Source organism: Ornithorhynchus anatinus, chromosome 7 (genome assembly GCF_004115215.2).
Source record: "Ornithorhynchus anatinus isolate Pmale09 chromosome 7, mOrnAna1.pri.v4, whole genome shotgun sequence".
Classification (NCBI taxonomy): domain Eukaryota; kingdom Metazoa; phylum Chordata; class Mammalia; order Monotremata; family Ornithorhynchidae; genus Ornithorhynchus; species Ornithorhynchus anatinus.
The window spans coordinates 25,345,656-25,362,394 of NC_041734.1; the positions used below are offsets into that span (position 1 = coordinate 25,345,656).

General features: G+C 51.7%; 1 protein-coding gene and 1 non-coding gene across 2 annotated transcripts in view; one reads left to right on the top strand and one right to left on the bottom strand.

The window, feature by feature from the left end:
• The first annotated feature begins 2,419 nt into the window (after positions 1-2,419).
• Positions 2,420-16,739, top strand: part of MAP2 (microtubule associated protein 2) — a 328,607-nt gene continuing 314,287 nt past the window's right edge. The window contains exon 1 of the mRNA XM_039912684.1: positions 2,420-2,494. The gene's annotated coding sequence lies outside the window, so the exon portion shown is untranslated. The remainder of the gene's footprint in view (positions 2,495-16,739) is intronic.
• On the bottom strand, positions 5,355-5,492 carry LOC114813545. Its single transcript, XR_003761262.1, has one exon. It is a non-coding gene; the product is annotated as a small nucleolar RNA SNORA7 (small nucleolar RNA).

Genomic DNA, 16,739 nt, shown 5'->3' on the forward strand with positions numbered 1-16,739 from the left:
AAAAGACCCCAAATCCACCCCCAACATTGAGCCCATTCCATGCACTCCAATTCACCTTACCTTCCTCTCACTCTCTTCCCTTTCACTCTCTTGCTTTTGGCTTCCTCCTTCTACCCTTCTCTACTTTCTTCTCTTCCCTTCTCTTTCCCCTCTTCTCTTCTATCAACCTCTCTTCCTTTCTTTCCCTCTCTTTCCCTCATCTCTTTCACTCCTTCTCAACCTCTCTTCCCCATCATCTCTTCCCCATCTCTTCTGACCCATGTTCTCTTTCTACAACTTGATTTTTCTGTCTTCTCCAGCCCCTTCCCACACAGCTCCAGACCCCCAGGCTCCTGGCAAGCTAGGCTTTTGGTCATTCACTATGGCCTATCCCAATCCAGGTATGTGGATTCTCAAAATAAATAAAAAGGTACCATCCTGGTGAGATCAGGTGCTATCAACCGAGTGTCGGATGTGAATGGAGCACTTTTCTGGGTGTCTACCGTGAACGGAGGAGTATACTTTTGTGTCTACTGTGAACAGAGGAAAATACTGGGCACCTACGGTGTGCAATGCACTGCATAGAATCATTTACTGTGTGCAGAAAACAGTTCTGAATCTCTATTACATGGTGTAGAGATTTAAGTAATAGTAGTAATAGTACTTATTAAATACTTATTGGGTGCAGAGCACTGGGAGAAAATACACAGGTGACTATTTAACACGGTCTCTGGTTCCTCATGGGGCTCACAGTCTAAAAGTTTAAGCAGGGAGACGGGATCGGAGGCAGATCCAACAGGAGTGGTCTGTGTCCTTTTATCCCCGGCCCAATAGGCATGGGGCATGCAGGGAGTGAGGATCCTTGGTGGCAGGACTGTAGGACTTCCAAGCAGAGGGTGTGACTCAAACTATAGTCTTGGGCCCTTGAGGAGAGTCAGGCAGACATAAATTGCTAACATAAAATGGGAATAGAAGAAAGTAGATATAGACTTGTAACAGTAAAACAAACAAAAAAATATAAACACAGGAAATAAATAATTACTTGACCAAGGGGGGGGGGGGGGTTAGTCAGCGAAGACCACCTGGAGGCGACAACTTTTCAGAAGGCTTGGAAAATAGGCAGGGAATTTAGTACAGTGCGGTAGAGATTCGAGAACTGTGTTTTGCACACAGTTACTGGTTCTATGCAGTGCACACAGTGAGCGCTCAATAAATACCCATGATTGACTTTGATGGATTTAAGGAGTGAGAGAGTTCCTGTCTGGAGTGTGGAAATGAGCTAGGGAGTCTGGAGCGAGATACAGTTAGGAGGTGAGCAGTGAAGCAGCAGTCTTGTGCGAACTGGGATGCGTTGGGCAAAGAGAGTGGGGGAAGTAGGAAGGGAACAGCTGATGGGGAGCTCCGAGTAAATATTCAAGAGAAATGGGATCCATCGTCCTAACCTTGCCCTTGCCAAGCACTCCTGCTCCAGGCCCCTCTCTCTGCTCCTGTCCCTGACAGCGCCTTCTCCCAGGCCCTGCCCCTGCTCTCGTCCCTGTCCCAGCCCCTGCCCCTTTTTAAAATGGTATTTAAGTGCTTACCATGTGCCAGGCACTTGTAGTAAGCGGTGGGGTAATAATGTTGGTATTTGTTAAGCACTTACTATGTGCAGAGAACTGTTCTAAGCGCTGGCGTAGATGCAGGGTAATCAGGTTGTCCCACGCGAGACTCACAGTTAATCCCCATTTTCGGATGAGGGAACTGAGGCCCAAAGAAGTGAAGTGACTTGCCCACAGTCACACAGCTGACAAGTGGCAGAGCCGGGATTCGAACCCATGAACTCTGACTCCCAAGCCCAGGCTCTTTCCACTGAGCCACGCGAGCCCCACTGGGTAGCTGGGCAGCGTGGCTCAGTGGAAAGAGCACGGGTTTAGGGGTCAGGGGTCATGGGTTTGGGCAAGTCACTTAACTTCTCAGTGCTTCTGTTTCCTCATCCGTCAAATGGGGATTAAGACTGTGAGCCTGTACCGATTACCCTGTATCTACCCCAGCGCTTAGAACAGTGCTCGGCACATAGTAAGCACTTAACCAATACCAGCATTATTATTATCATGAAAACCGAGCAGGTTGGACCCAGCCCCCGACCTATATGGGGCTCGCAGGCTTCACCCCCGTTTTAGGGATGAGGTCACTGAGGCACAGAGAAGTACAGCGGCCTAACCAAGGTCACCCAGCAGAGAAGCAGGGGCGCCGGAATGGGTGAGCCGGGTCCTCGGAGCGCCAGGCCCCGCTCCCCGCCCAGCCCCTCGCCGCCGGTTTTGCCGGCCGTTTTTCCGGGTGTTGGGTGGGCTGTCCGCGGGGGGCGGGGATGGGTGGGCCGGGGGCGGGGCCGGGGGCGGGGCCGGCGAGGCTCTCCTCCCGAGCGGGCGCAGCGGTTGTCGCAGCAGCATCCTCATCCCCGTCCCCGTCCCCGTCCCCGTCCTTCTCTGCCTCCGCTCGGCGCGGTGCGGTGCGGTGCCCCGGCGGCGGCGCGCAGGTAAGGCCCCCCCGGCCCCAGACGGAGGCCCCCACCCGGTCCTGGGGATGGCAAGCAGCGGGCTCAGCACCCCGCACCCCGCACCTTCCCGCCCTCCAAAGGATCGCGGCCCCGCTGTGCCGGGCTGCCGGGCGACCTGGGTCCGACGGGGCGCCGGCAATGCCAACCGCCCCCGGCCCGGGCCCGGGAGAGGCGCTGGGTGCCGCCGGGCAGGTGTCCCGACCCGCCCTCTGGACGCCCCTCGCCGGGACCGGGCAGCCCCTCCCCGGGCAGCCCCCACCCCCGGGCACCCCCTCCCCGGGCACCCCCCACCCTCGGGCACCTCTCCCCGGGCACCGCCTCTCCGGGCACCCCCTCCCCGGGCACCCCCTCTCCGGGCATCCCCTCCCCGAGTACTCCCTCCCCGGGCACCCCTCACCCCCGGGCACCCCGGGGCGGACTCCGGCGGCGGCCCGGGAGCCCCGGGCTCCGGAGGGACAGGTGGGGCCTCCCCGACCCCCGCCGCCCCACTAGCATCAACGAAGGGTCCGGGGCTGGGGCAGTGGGCGGGGGCGGGCGGTGGGGACGGACAGAGGGACGGAGGGAGGGAAGAAGCAAGAGAGGAGGGGGCGGGGAAGCCCTGCAGCCGCAGTGAGGCGCCGGAGAACAAAGCTTTGCCTGCAAACGCCCCGGCTCCTGCGACGGTGCAGCCCGACCCTGCCCGGCCCGGCCCGGCCCGGCCCGGCCCGGCCCGGCCCGACCCTGCCCGGCCCGACCCGGCCCCCAAACCCGGGCAGGTGGTCGGGGAAGCTGCCGGGCAGACAATGCCGAGCCGGCGGCCTCCGGAAGGAGCGCCGGGGCCGGGACTGCTGCCAGAGACCAGTCCTTCTTCTCCTTCGCCTTCTCCTCTTCCTCCTCCTCCTTCTCCTCCTTCTCCTTCCCCTCCTTCTCCCCCTTCTCCTTCTCCTTCTCCTTTTTCCTCCTTCTCCTCCTTCTCCTTCTCCTCCTCGTTCTCCCCCTTTTCCTCCTTCTCCTCCCCTCCTCTTCCTTCTCTTCCTTTTCCTTCTGCTCCTTCTCCCCCTCCTTCTCCTTCTTCTCCTTCTCCTCCTTCTCTCCGTCCTTCTCCCCCTCCTCCTCCTTCTTCTCCTTCTCCTCCTCCTCCTTCTCCTTCGCCTCCTCCTCCTTCCCCCAGCAAGCGTCCTCTCAGAGCCCCGCGGCCACAAAGCTGCTGCTCTTGCGGTTCCGGCAGTCTTTGGGCTTATTTTCTGGGCTCTTGAAGGGTTGCCTTGAAAACCACACCTGGGCAGTCCCGCAGACGGCCCGCCCTCGCCCCCGCCCCGCATTTTGGCCTCAGATCGATTTGCTAACGTTTCCGAGGATCAAGGGGTGTGGAAAATGAAAAAGAATTGGGAGGTCGACTATTAAAAGATCCGCCAGAGATCACACTTATTAAAAGAATGGAAGGCCCGCGTGCATCCCAATGAGTTGTAATTTTTCCCCAGGGGTTAGGAGGCCGATCTACTAACGTTTAGTATTGATGGTGGTAAAGGTATTTGTTAAGTGCTGACTCTGTGCCAAGCACTGGTGGCGACACGAGATCATTCGGGCTGGCACAGTCCCTTTTCCACACCGGGGGCACCATCTAAGGAGAACAGACATCGATTGCGATTTTACAGATGAGGGAAATGGGCACAGAAAGTTGAATGACTTGCCCAAGGCCATACAGAGGGCCCGTAGCAGAGCCAGGGTCAGAACCCAGATCCTCTGACTCCCAGGTCCATTCTCTTTCCGTTAAGATCCTTGAATTCATTCATTCATTCAATCGTATTTATTGAGCGCTTACTGTGGGCAGAGCACTGTACTAAACGCTTGGAATGGACAATTCGGCAACAGATAGAGACCATCCCTGCCCAACAACATGCTCACAGTCTAAAAGGGGGATACAGACAACAAAACAAATATTCGGGCATCAATACCATCAAGATAAATAGAATTATAGATATCTACACATCATTAATAAAATAGAGTAATAAATAATATATACAAATATGCGCACGTGCTGTGGGGAGGGGAAGGGGGTAGAGCAGAGGGAGAGGGAAGGGGGAATGAGGAGGGGAGGAGGGGCAGAGGGAAAGGGAGGGCTCAGTGTGGGAAGGCCTCTTGGAGGAGGTTAGCTCTCAGTAGGGCTTTGAAGAGAGTTAGTTTGGCGGATGTGAGGTGGGAGGGCATTCCAGGTCAGCGGTAGGACGTGGGCCAGGGGTCGACGGCGGGACAGGTGAGAATGAGGAACTGTGAGGAGGTTAGCGGCAGAGGGGCGGAGTGTACAGGGTGGGCTGTAGAAGGAGAGGAGGGAGGTGAGGTAGGAGGAGGCAAGGTGATGAAGAGCTTTGAAGCCAAGAGTGAGGAGTTTTTGTTTCATGCAAAGGTTGATAGGCAACCACTGGAGGCTTTTGAGGAGGGGAGTGACATGCCCAGAGTGTTCATTCTAAGTTAATTAGAGTGGAAGGCATGAGACCCAGTCCACTAGGTCCCAAGCACAAACTGGAACACCATGGATACCTAGTTGTCCTTTGTGTTCAAAAAAGACACCACGGATAGTGAAGTAGGCCTGAAGAGGTCAATGTTTCATCTTATGCCGTCGAGTCGTCTCTGACCCACAACACCATGGATACATCTCTCCCAGATGTTTCTATCTATCTCTATCTCTATGTCTCTATCTCTGTCTCTACCTCTATCTACAATCGTTCTGGTAGTGTATCCACAGAGTTTTCTTGCTAAAAATGTGGAAGTGGTTTACCGTCGCCTTCTTCCATGCGGTAAACTTGAGTCTCCATTTTCGACTTTCTGCCGTGCCGCTGCTACCCAGCACAGGTGAGTTTTGACTTGTAGGAGATTGGCTTCTACTCACTAGCCACTGCCTGAGCTAGGAATGGAATGGGTAGGCCTCTGCTTGACTTTCCCGCCCATTGCCAAGACTGGTAGGGTACTGGAAACTCTCCAGGTGTGATCCTGAGAGGGGAGAAATGGTCACTACAGGACCCATAATAGGTCATTCCTTTTGGTGTTGTACTGACATGTCGGTAACACCTGGCCTCTTTGTCTCTTTTACCATACAAAGCTTTTCCACGAAGAGAGCTACTCCCTTCTGGATGGCAGTGTGCCACGCAGGTCTGTCCTCAGCAGTTGACTCCCAATTTTCACCTGGGATGCAGCTTTACTCGAGGCTTCGTTTTACTGGGTCATTTAAGCACTTCCTCTGCCCTCGTTGTTTTGGGTTTCCCAGTTTCAGCTCTTCGTACAGCAGGCAATTGGGTATGCTGCTGTGTTCACATCCTCCTCACCTGTCCCACCCAGTTCAGATGAGCCCAGCTTCGATGCCTGGTGACCAGTTACATTCCAGATCCTTATCAGGTCTCACAGATGGAGAGGAGGTTGGACGGCGCTACAGCACTGTACACCTTCAGTCTGGTCTGGAACTGGAACTGTGCTGCCCCCAATCAATCATTCAGTCAATCGGTGGTATTTACTGAATGTTTACAAGGTGCAGAACAGTGTACTGAGCGCTTGGGAGAGTATGATGCTGCAGAATTAGCAGACACGTTCCCTACACAGAAGGGACTTACTTTACTCTGCCAGTCTCTGCCAGTCTCCCAAAGGAGGAGGCAGTAATTTCCCTCCCCTAATTATGAACCTAAATATTCTAATGGTTCTGATGGAAAAAGGGTGCTTTGAACATATAATTTATGGTATCGGGATGCCCAAGTCATTCCAGGGAGATATTTGAGTTCATTCTTTCTCTTTCAGTCCCATCTCCAGAGCTTTCAATCCCATCTCCAGAGCTTTCAGGGAAAATTCTGTCTAATGAGGTTAGTGGCAAGATAGACAAGAGAGGTACCAAGAGTCCATTGGCATTAGAGGAGTGAAGTGTGCGGGATGGGTTGTAGTAGGAAATCAGGGAGGTAAGATCAGGGAGGACAAGGTGATTGAATGCTTTAAAGCCTGTGGTGAGGAGTTTCTGTTCATTGAGGAGGGGGATGAGCAAGCACTGAAGCTTCTTGTGGAGTGGGGAGATATGGACTGAACGGTTTTGTAGAAATGTGATCTAGGCAGCAGAGTGAAGTGTGGACTGGAGTGGGGAAAGACAGGAGGCAGGGAGGCAAGCGAGGAGGCAAATGCAGTAGTCAAGGCCAAATAGGATATGTGCTTGGGTTAACATGGTAGCAGTTCAGATGGGGAGGAAAGGGAAGATTTTGGTGATGTTATGAAGGTTGAACTGATGGGAATTGGTGATAGATCGAATATGTTGGTTGAATACGAGAGATGAGTCAATAATGTCAAGGTTATGGGCTTGAGAGAAAGGAGGACGGTGGTGCTGTCTACGGAGATGGGAAAATCGGGAGGACAGGGTTTGGATGAGAAGATGAGTTCTTTTTGGACTCATTAAGTTGGAGGTGTTGGCAGGACAGCTGAGTAGGAGTGTCCTGAAGGCAGGAGGAAATGCAAGACTGCAGAGAAGGAGCATGATCGGGGCTGGAGATGTAGATTGGCACCTCATCTGCGTAGCGAGGGTATTTGAAGCCATGGGAGCGAATGAGTTTTCCTTCGCCTTATCAGTGGGTGGGAGGCAGAAGAGGAACCTGCAGAAGAGACTGAGAATGAGCAGCCAGAGAGAAAGGAGGAGAACCAGGAGAGGACAGCATCAGTGAAGCCAGACTTGGATAATGTTTCTAGGAGAAAGGGGGCAATTGTCAGTGTCAACGGCAGCTGAGAGGGGAAGGAGGATTAGGATGGAGGAGAGGCCGTTGGATTTGGCAAGAAGGAGATCATCGGTGACCTTGGAGAAGGCAGTTTCTGTGGAGTGGAGGGGGCAGAAACCAAATTGGGGGGGGCAAGGAGAGAATTGGAGGAGACGAGGTGGAGACTTGAATGCGGTTTTAGACAACTCGTTTGAGGAGTTTGGAGAGGAATGGGAGGAGGCAGGTGGGGCAATAACAGGAGGGAGCCATGGGGTCAAGCTTGGGTGTTTTTTTTTAGGATAGGGGAGAAATGAGCTTGTTCGATAGCAGTGGGGAAGAAGACATTGGAGAGTGAAGGTGGCAGTCAGGGAGGGAAGAAGGTAGGGAGCAAGCACTTTGATAAGGTATGAAGGGACGGGGTCGGAGGTATGGGTGCAGGTGGTGGATTTCGAGAAGAGGCGGGAGATCTCGTCTTGAGATACTGTTAGGAAGGATGGGAGAGTTCATTCATTCAGTTGTATTTATCGAGCTCTTACTGTGTATGATACAACAATAAACAGTGACATTCCCTGCCCACAATGAGCTTCCAGTCTAGAGTTGAAGCAAAGGCAGGAGGATGCAGCCAAAATTCCACCTCATGGCAGATTAGCTGCTCTATTAGAATGAAGGTGCGGTTGTTGTTGTTTTTGCTGCTGCCTCTGCTGCTGCTGGTCACAGCTCAGCAGGATTTCCAGTTTGCAGGATGAGGACAGCCAATGCCTGCAGCAGCAGAAGGAAGAGCAGTAACCACAGCGGCCTCTCCAGCCTGCAGTAGGATGCCTCTGACTTCCTCACTGGGAGCACACTGGCTGTCCCGGCTTGGGTGTGTGCGTGGCCCTGGGGTCTAAGGGATGCCCTGAAGGATGCTCCTTAAGCCAAGTGAGCGGAATCAGTTTTTTCTCCCTTTTCCCCATATTTTGTTCCTGCCCCTTCCTTGAAATTCTCCCCAGCTAAGGCCTTGTAGAGATGAAAAGTCTCGAGTTCACAGCTGCTCAAAGGTGGACTGCAATTCCAACACGAGTCGGGGGGGACCGGGTTTTATTAGAAACCGCGGGGGTTGCGGCTCTTCTGAGCCCCCACTGCCTTCCCTGTGGGAGGAGGCAGTTCTTCTCTGGGAGTGACGACCGCCTGCCACAGCCAGACTTTTTAATGAGAGCAGGTGTGAAATTTGGCATTGACTTTTGGACAGAGTAATGGGCTCACATTTCTGTGACCATGCTGCGGCAGGGGAACTCGAGACCCTCCAGCAAACTAGGGCACTAAGGGCTCTCAATTGCTCCAATGAGCAAATGTAGACCAGACCCCAGCCGTATCCCTCGGGCCACAGAATCTTCGTCCCCCAAGGAGCTCACCTCGCTTCCCAGGATGCTATCTTCGGGCATCCTGCTGCTGCCATCCTGCAAGGACTGTCAGCAAGAGCATGCTGGGCTTTACTGGGATAATGGGATAAAAGTTTCAAAGGTAGAGTGAGGCTGGTGACTCCCTCATTCCCCTCACCTCCCTTTCTGGCCCCTGGCCCCTTATCCCGCCTGTCATGGATGTCCCTGTGTGCTCCTGGAAGACAGTGAGCATGTGTCTTCCTGCTGTCAAACTGGCCTAAGCACTTAGTACTTAACCTTCTGCACAGGGTAAAGACTCAATAAATACCACTGATTAACTGATTCTTTAGGATTGATTTTCTAAACCAAAGTTTTGCAGCTGCTTTTCCTCTCCAAGTTAAGGATTGAAGGCTCACTCAGTCTCATGAGCCACTTGCCATTTAATTGTGAGTAACCAAATCGGTCGGCCAGTTTATTTTTCTTCTTGGGCATATGGCTGCAGTGGACTTTTTGGCTCTTAATTTACCATTGGAGGGTTCATTCTGGATACGAAAGCACCAAATTAAAAAAAACAAAACCCCCTCTCACTTGCATATGGGAAAAGCCTGATTAAATTCATATCAAAATGGATGCATTTTTTGATTAAGCTTCAGTATGTGAAAAATTAAAGTTGTGTACAATTTCTCAACGACTACCATAGAAAGTTTCCATAGAAAATTCCAACTTCGATGCCCAAGCAGTCAATGGTATTTATTTAATGCCTACTGAGAGAGAAGCTGCGTAGCTCAGTGGAAAGAGCACAGGCTTGGGAGTATTCATTCATTCATTCAATAGTATTTATTGAGCGCTTACTATGTGCAGAGCACTGTACTAAGCGCTTGGGATGAACAAGTCGGCAACAGATAGAGACAGTCCCTGCCGTTTGACGGGCTTACAGTCTAATCGGGGGAGACGGACAGACAAGAACAATGGCACTAAACAGCGTCAAGGGGAAGAACATCTCGTAAAAACAATGGCAACTAAATAGAATCAAGGCGATGTACAATTCATTAACAAAATAAATAGGGTAACGAAAATATATACAGTTGAGCGGACGGGTACAGTGCTGTGGGGATGGGAAGGGAGAGGTGGAGGAGCAGAGGGAAAAGGGGAAAATGAGGCTTTAGCTGCGGAGAGGTAAAGGGGGGATGGCAGAGGGAGTAGAGGGGGAAGAGGAGCTCAGTCTGGGAAGGCCTCTTGGAGGAGGTGATTTTTAAGTAAGGTTTTGAAGAGGGAAAGAGAATCAGTTTGGCGGAGGTGAGGAGGGAGGGCGTTCCAGGACCGCGGGAGGACGTGACCCAGGGGTCGACGGCGGGATAGGCGAGACCGAGGGACGGCGAGGAGGTGGGCGGCAGAGGAGCGGAGCGTGCGGGGTGGGCGGTAGAAAGAGAGAAGGGAGGAGAGGTAGGAAGGGGCAAGGTGATGGAGAGCCTTGAAGCCTAGAGTGAGGAGTTTTTGTTTGGAGCGGAGGTCGATAGGCAACCACTGGAGTTGTTTAAGAAGGGGAGTGACATGCCCAGATCGTTTCTGCAGGAAGATGAGCCGGGCAGCGGAGTGAAGAATAGACCGGAGCGGGGCGAGAGAGGAGGAAGGGAGGTCAGAGAGAAGGCTGACACAGTAGTCTAGCCGGGATATAACGAGAGCCCGTAATAGTAAGGTAGCCGTTTGGCTGGAGAGGAAAGGGCGGATCTTGGCGATATTGTAGAGGTGAAACCGGCAGGTCTTGGTAACGGATAGGATGTGTGGGGTGAACGAGAGGGACGAGTCAAGGATGACACCGAGATTGCGGGCCTGCGGGACGGGAAGGATGGTCGTGCCATCCACGGTGATGGAGAAGTCTGGGAGCGGACCGGGCTTGGGAGGGAAGATGAGGAGCTCAGTCTTGCTCATGTTGAGTTTTAGGTGGCGGGCAGACATCCAGGTGGAGACGTCCCGGAGGCAGGAGGAGATGCGAGCCTGAAGGGAGGGGGAGAGGACAGGGGCGGAGATGTAGATCTGCGTGTCATCTGCGTAGAGTGTCATCTGCGTAGAGATGGTAGTCAAAGCCGTGAGAGCGAATGAGTTCACCGAGGGAGTGAGTGTAAATGGAGAACAGAAGAGGGCCAAGAACTGACCCTTGAGGAACTCCAACAGTTAAAGGATGGGAGGGGGAGGAGGCTCCAGCGTAGGAGACCGAGAATGATCGGCCAGAGAGGTAAGAGGAGAACCAGGAGAGGACAGAGTCCGTGAAGCCAAGGTGAGATAAGGTACGGAGGAGGAGGGGATGGTCGACAGTGTCAAAGGCAGCAGAGAGGTCAAGGAGGATCAGAATGGAGTAGGAGCCATTGGATTTGGCAAGAAGGAGGTCATGGGTGACCTTAGAGAGAGCAGTCTCGGTAGAGTGGAGGGGACGGAAGCCAGATTGGAGGGGGTCTAGGAGAGAATGGGAGTTAAGGAATTCTAGGCATCGATTGTAGACGACTCGTTCTAAGATTTTGGAAAGGAAGGGTAGAAAGGAAGGGTAGTAGGGAGATAGGACGATAACTGGAGGGGGAAGTGGGGTCAAGAGCGGGTTTTTTTAGGATGGGGGAGACGTGGGCGTGTTTGAAGGCAGAGGGGAAGGAGCCCTTGGAGATTGAGTGGTTAAAAATAGAAGTTAAGGAAGGGAGGAGGGCAGGGGCGATGGTTTTAAGAAGGTGAGAGGGAATGGGGTCCGAGGCGCAGGTGGAGGGGGTGGCACTTGCGAGGAGGGAGGAGATCTCCTCTGAGGATACTGCAGGGAAGGATGGGAAAGTAGGGGAGGGGGTTGTTGGGGGGGAGGGGAGAGGCGGAGGGGTGACTTTGGGGAGCTCAGACCTGATCATGTTGATTTTCGTGAGGAAATAGGTGGCCAGATCATTAGGGGTGAGAGATGGGGGAGGGGGAGGAACAGGGGGCCTAAGGAGAGAGTTAAAGGTCCGGAACAATCGGCGGGGGTGACGGGCATGGGTGTCGATGAGGGAGGAGAAGAAGCTTTGCCTGGCGGAGGAGAGGGCAGAGTTAAGGCAGGAAAGGATAAATTTGAAGTGTGTGAGGTCGGCTTGGTGCTTGGACTTTCGCCAGCGGCGCTCAGCAGCTCGAGCATAGGAGCGAGCATAGGAGTAAGCGGTCATGGGCTCTAATCCCAGCTCTGCCACTTGTCAGCTTTGTGACTTCGGGCAAGTCACTTACCTTCTCTGTGCCTCAGTCATCTCCATTGTTAAAATGGAGATTAAGACTGTGAGCCCCATGTGGGACAATCTGATTACCTTGTATCCCCCAGTGCTTAGAACAGTGCTTGGCACATAGTAAGCACTGAACAAATGCTATCATTATTATCATTATTATTGTTATTATTATTATTACAGAAGCTGTGGGAGCCTCATGGAAACAATATTGGCCTGGGTTTAAATTCTAGCTTTGCCACTTGCCTTCTGTGTGACCTTGGGCAAGTCACTTAAATTCTTGGTACCTCACTTTCCTAATCTGTAAAATGGGAGTGCAATACCTGTTCTCCTTACACTAGGAGGCTGGTGTCGGGCAGGGATTGTGTCTGACCTGATTAGTTTGTCGCTACTGCAGTGCTTAGTACAGAGCTTGACACATAGTAAGTGCTTAACAAATACCACAATTATTATTATTATTATCAAAGGACTGTACTAAATGCTTGGGAAACTGCAACGGAAGCAAAACCCATGTTCCCTACCCACAAGGACCTTGCAGTCTAGTGAGAAACAAAGGCAGACATTCATCCTTTAGATCCAGGGAGAGAGAAGAAAGCAAGTATTCATTCATTCATTCAAGTGTATTACTTTGTGCAGAGCACTGTACTAAGCGCTTGGAAAGTGCAATTCGGCAACAGAGACAATCCTTACCCAACAACAGGCTCGCAGTCTAGAAGGGGGGAGACAGACAACAAAACAAAATAAGAAGATGGGCATTCATAGCATCAAAATAGATAAATAGAATTATAGATATATACACATCCTTAATAAAATGAATAGAATAATAAATATGTACAAAGATGCACAAGTGCTGTGGGGCGGGGAGGGGGGTAGAGCAGAGGGAGGGAGTCGGGGAGATGAGGAGGGGAAGAGGAGCAGAGGGAAGGGAGGGCTCAGTCTGGGAAGGCCCCCTGGAGGAGGTCAGCTTTCAGTAGGGCTTTGAAGGGAGAAAGTGTGATTGTTTGGCGGATGTGAGGAGGGAGGGCATTCCAGACCAGAGGTAGGATGTGGGCCAGGTGTCTACAACGGGACAGGTGAGAACGAGGCACCATGAGAAGGTTAGTGGCGGAGGAGCAGAGTGTGCAGCCTGGGCTGGAGAAGGAGAGAAGGGAGGTGAGGTAGGAGGGGGCCAGGGGATGGAGAGCTTGGAAGTCCCGGTCGGCGGGGGGGGGGAGGGGGGGTAGCCAGGCAGTCGGTCTGTCAGTGAGTGCGGGACCCGCCCGGTGCAGTTACCCGTCCGTTACATCCAGATGCAGGTAGTCGGCCCCAGAGTCCAGCATCCGAGTGCACTCAACCCCGAGGCAGGCCAGGTCGCTGTTGAAGATGAAGGGGCCGATCTTGCAGCAGAATGCCATGGTGTGGGCCGGGCGGGCGAGCGGAGGACCAGGGTGGGAGGGCGGGCCCAAGGGTACGTTCAGGGTGTATTACCTGAATGTATAATTGAATGTACACTTGATTATACATTTCTACATCAGTGCTGAGCATGGGTGTTAATATTTAAGTGCTTAGCAAGGTTGAATGTGTTGAAAGGTTGGTGATTAAATGAGGAAGGCTCCTTGGATAAGGTGGAATTCTAGAAGAGTTTTGAAGATAGGGAGGGGTGTTGGCTGAAAGATATGAAAGGGGATAAGGGTCATGTTGATGGGATAGCTGGAGCCATATGAGTGGATGAGTTCCTCAGGAGAGTGACTGCAAAAGGCCAAAGAGCTGGGGACCCAGTACGTAGCCTAGCGGGCTGGACTGGCTTCAGACAGTAACGGAGTTTCTAGGAGGCTGCAGCAGTTTCACAACTTCCAGAGATGACAGCCACCCAGACCTTCTCAAAGATGGTTGTGGTCGTATAGTTTCTCTCCAAAATGGCCACCCCACTCCCTTTTCAAAGATGGCGATGGGACAGAGACCATCCTTGAGCAGAACGTAAATTGGGATCTTGAAGCCGAGCTGCCTGGGATGCTCGGCAGCCCCCGGCACGACGCAGGTAACGTGAGGTGACGGGAAAGCAGCAGAGCTGCAACACAAAGTGGTGCATGTGACATCGACACATTCTGTGTATGGGCAACAGAGTGAGGTCATGGTGCTCTGTGGAACACTGGGACAATCAATTGCCCCATCAATCAATACTATTTATTGAGTGTGTCTGTGTGCAGAGCACTGTGTCAGGTGCTTGGGAGAGCACAATATAACAGAGTTGGTAGACACATTCCCTGCCCACAAGGAGCTTACAGTCTAGAGGGGGACACAGTCATTAATATAATTAAATTATGGATGGGTACATAAGTGAAGCAGCTTGGCTTAGTGAATAGAGCACAGGTATGGAAGTCAAAAGGTCGTGGGTTCTAATCCTGGCCACCACCACATGTCTGCTGTGTGATCTTGGGCAAATCACTTCACTTCTCCGAACCTCAGCTACCTAATCTGTAAAATGGGGATTAAGAGTGTGAGCCCTATATGGGACAGGGACTGTGTCCAACCTGACTACCTTTAGAAGAGTGCTTGGCACATAGGAAGCGCTTAACAAGTACCATAATCATTATTCATTCATTCAATAGTATTTATTGAGCGCTTACTATGTGCAGAGCACTGTACTAAGCACTTGGAATGTACAATTCGGCAACAGATAGAGACAATCCCTGCCCAATGACAGGCTCACAGTCTAATCGGGTGAGACAGATGGACAAAAACAAGACAACATAATCGCGATAAGTAGAATCAAGGGGATGTACACCTCATTAACAAAATTAATAGGGTAATAAAAATATATACAAATGAGCACAGTGCTGAGGGGAGGGGAAAGGAGAGGGGGAGGAGCCGAGGGGGCAGAGGGAAAAGGGGTAGCTCAGTCTGGGGAGGCCTCTTGGAGGAGGTGAGCTCTCAGTAGAGCTTTGAAGAGGGGAAGAGAGGGGAATTGTTATTATTGTTAAGTGAGGCTGGATACAGATCCAAGTGTATTCCGCCCCTCTTCAGGGCAGTAGAATGCTTGGAAACTGGCCCAGCTCAGAGTTAGGAGATGAGAGGTGAAAGGGTCGAGTCAGCACGCAAAAGAGAAGGACTTGTCGGAGGGGAAGGAGGAGACCCAAGTGAGTGCCATGTTGGCCAAGCCAAGGGCTGATAGCAAGCCAAGGAGAAGGGTATGGTTGGCATTGTTATAGGTGGCCAGGAGGTCAAGGAATATTTAATCAAGGAGAGGAGCCCAATGAGGTTGGCTAGGAGGTGATCTTTGGTGACCTCAGAGACTCTGGTCTAAGCGGCATGAAAAAGTCCAGAACCTGATTGGAGAGGGTCAAGAAGAGACTTGAGAGAAAGAAAGTGAAGGCAGTAAGTGTATAGCATCATTTCAAGTGATTTGGGCAGGAATGGGAGCAGGGAGAAGGGACGTTAGTTGGAGGGAGCTAAGGGATTCAGAGGAGGCTTTGTTAAGTCTAGGCCATGCGTGAATGTGTTTGAAGGCAGGGGAAAAGGAGTCATTGGAGTGAGAGAGGGGGTGAATATAACAGTGAAGGGAGGGAGGACAGTGAGACTAAGAATTTTTAAAAGGTGAGAGGGGGAATGTTGATTTTGAGTGCCTCTGCATATCCTCATGAGAGGCAGTTGGGAAGGAAGAGAAGAGGGAAGGGCAGTAGAGTGGGGAGGAGGTAATGGAGGAACCTCTGGCCTGTAACTCCCTTCCTCCATGCCTTATGTTTATATTTTTACCAACAAAGCAATCTGTGAGGTCATTAGAGTCTAGGAAGGGAGGTTGTTGGGCAAAAAGCATTTCAGCAGGGAGTTGGAAGTTGGGAATAATTGGTGGGGGCAGTGGAGTGGGGGACCAAGGAGAAGGCATAGAATTGATGCTGAGCAGACCAGAGTGAACATAATAATAACCTGGTATTTCTTAAACACTTACTATATACCAAGATCAGGTCAGACACAGTCTTGGATCTGTATCCAGCCTCACTTAACAATAATAACAATTCCCCTCTCTTCCCCTCTTCAAAGCTCTACTGAGAGCTCACCTCCTCCAAGAGGCCTCCCCAGACTGAGCTACCCCTTTTCCCTCTGCCCCCTCGGCTCCTCCCTCCTCCCTTCCCTTCCCCTCAGCACTGTGCTCATTTGTATATATTTTTATTACCCTATTAATTTTGTTAATGAGGTGTACATCCCCTTGATTCTACTTATCGCGATTATGTTGTGTTGTTTTTGTCCATCTGTCTCACCCGATTAGACTGTGAGCCCGTCATTGGCCACAGGTCAGACACAGTCCCTGTTCCATATGGATCTCTCAGTCTAAGTAGGGGGGAGAACAGATACTAAATTCCCATCGATGAATCGGTCAGTGATATTTATTGATCATTTACCATTTACAGAGTACTGTACTAAGTCTTTGAAAAAGAACAGTATAACAGAGTTGACAGACCCATTTTACCAGAAACTGAGGCTTGGAGAAGTTCAGCGACTTGCTCAAGATCACCCAGCTGGTGGTGTTGGGTTCTCGGAATTCCCAGGTCTGTGAATGAATGAATGATGGAATAAGAATGAATGCACGAATGATGGGTTGATTGAATGAATGACTAAGACCCCTTCTGTTTCCACTGGTCCCCACTACTTTTTGAAGTGGCAGAAGCTGGCGTGTTCATAGACCTTGACTAACAGTGCTCGGCTGTTAAGATTTTGAGTGCAGAGAAAGTAAAGGTTGGAGTACAGAGCTGAGGTTGGTCTTGCAAAAGCAACTGTGGGGCAGAGTTAAGGAAATTAAGTTTAGAGAACAGGGTAGTATTGAGGCCATGGGACTTTAGTATCAGGGGAGATTGGGGTTGGTAGAAAATATAAGAAATGTGTCATGATAGCCTTGAGTAGAAGGGCTCCAGATTTCAAGATCAAGGTGGAGGGGGAGAGGCTGTGGGAAAGCGGCAGTATAAAAGGATGTGGCCAG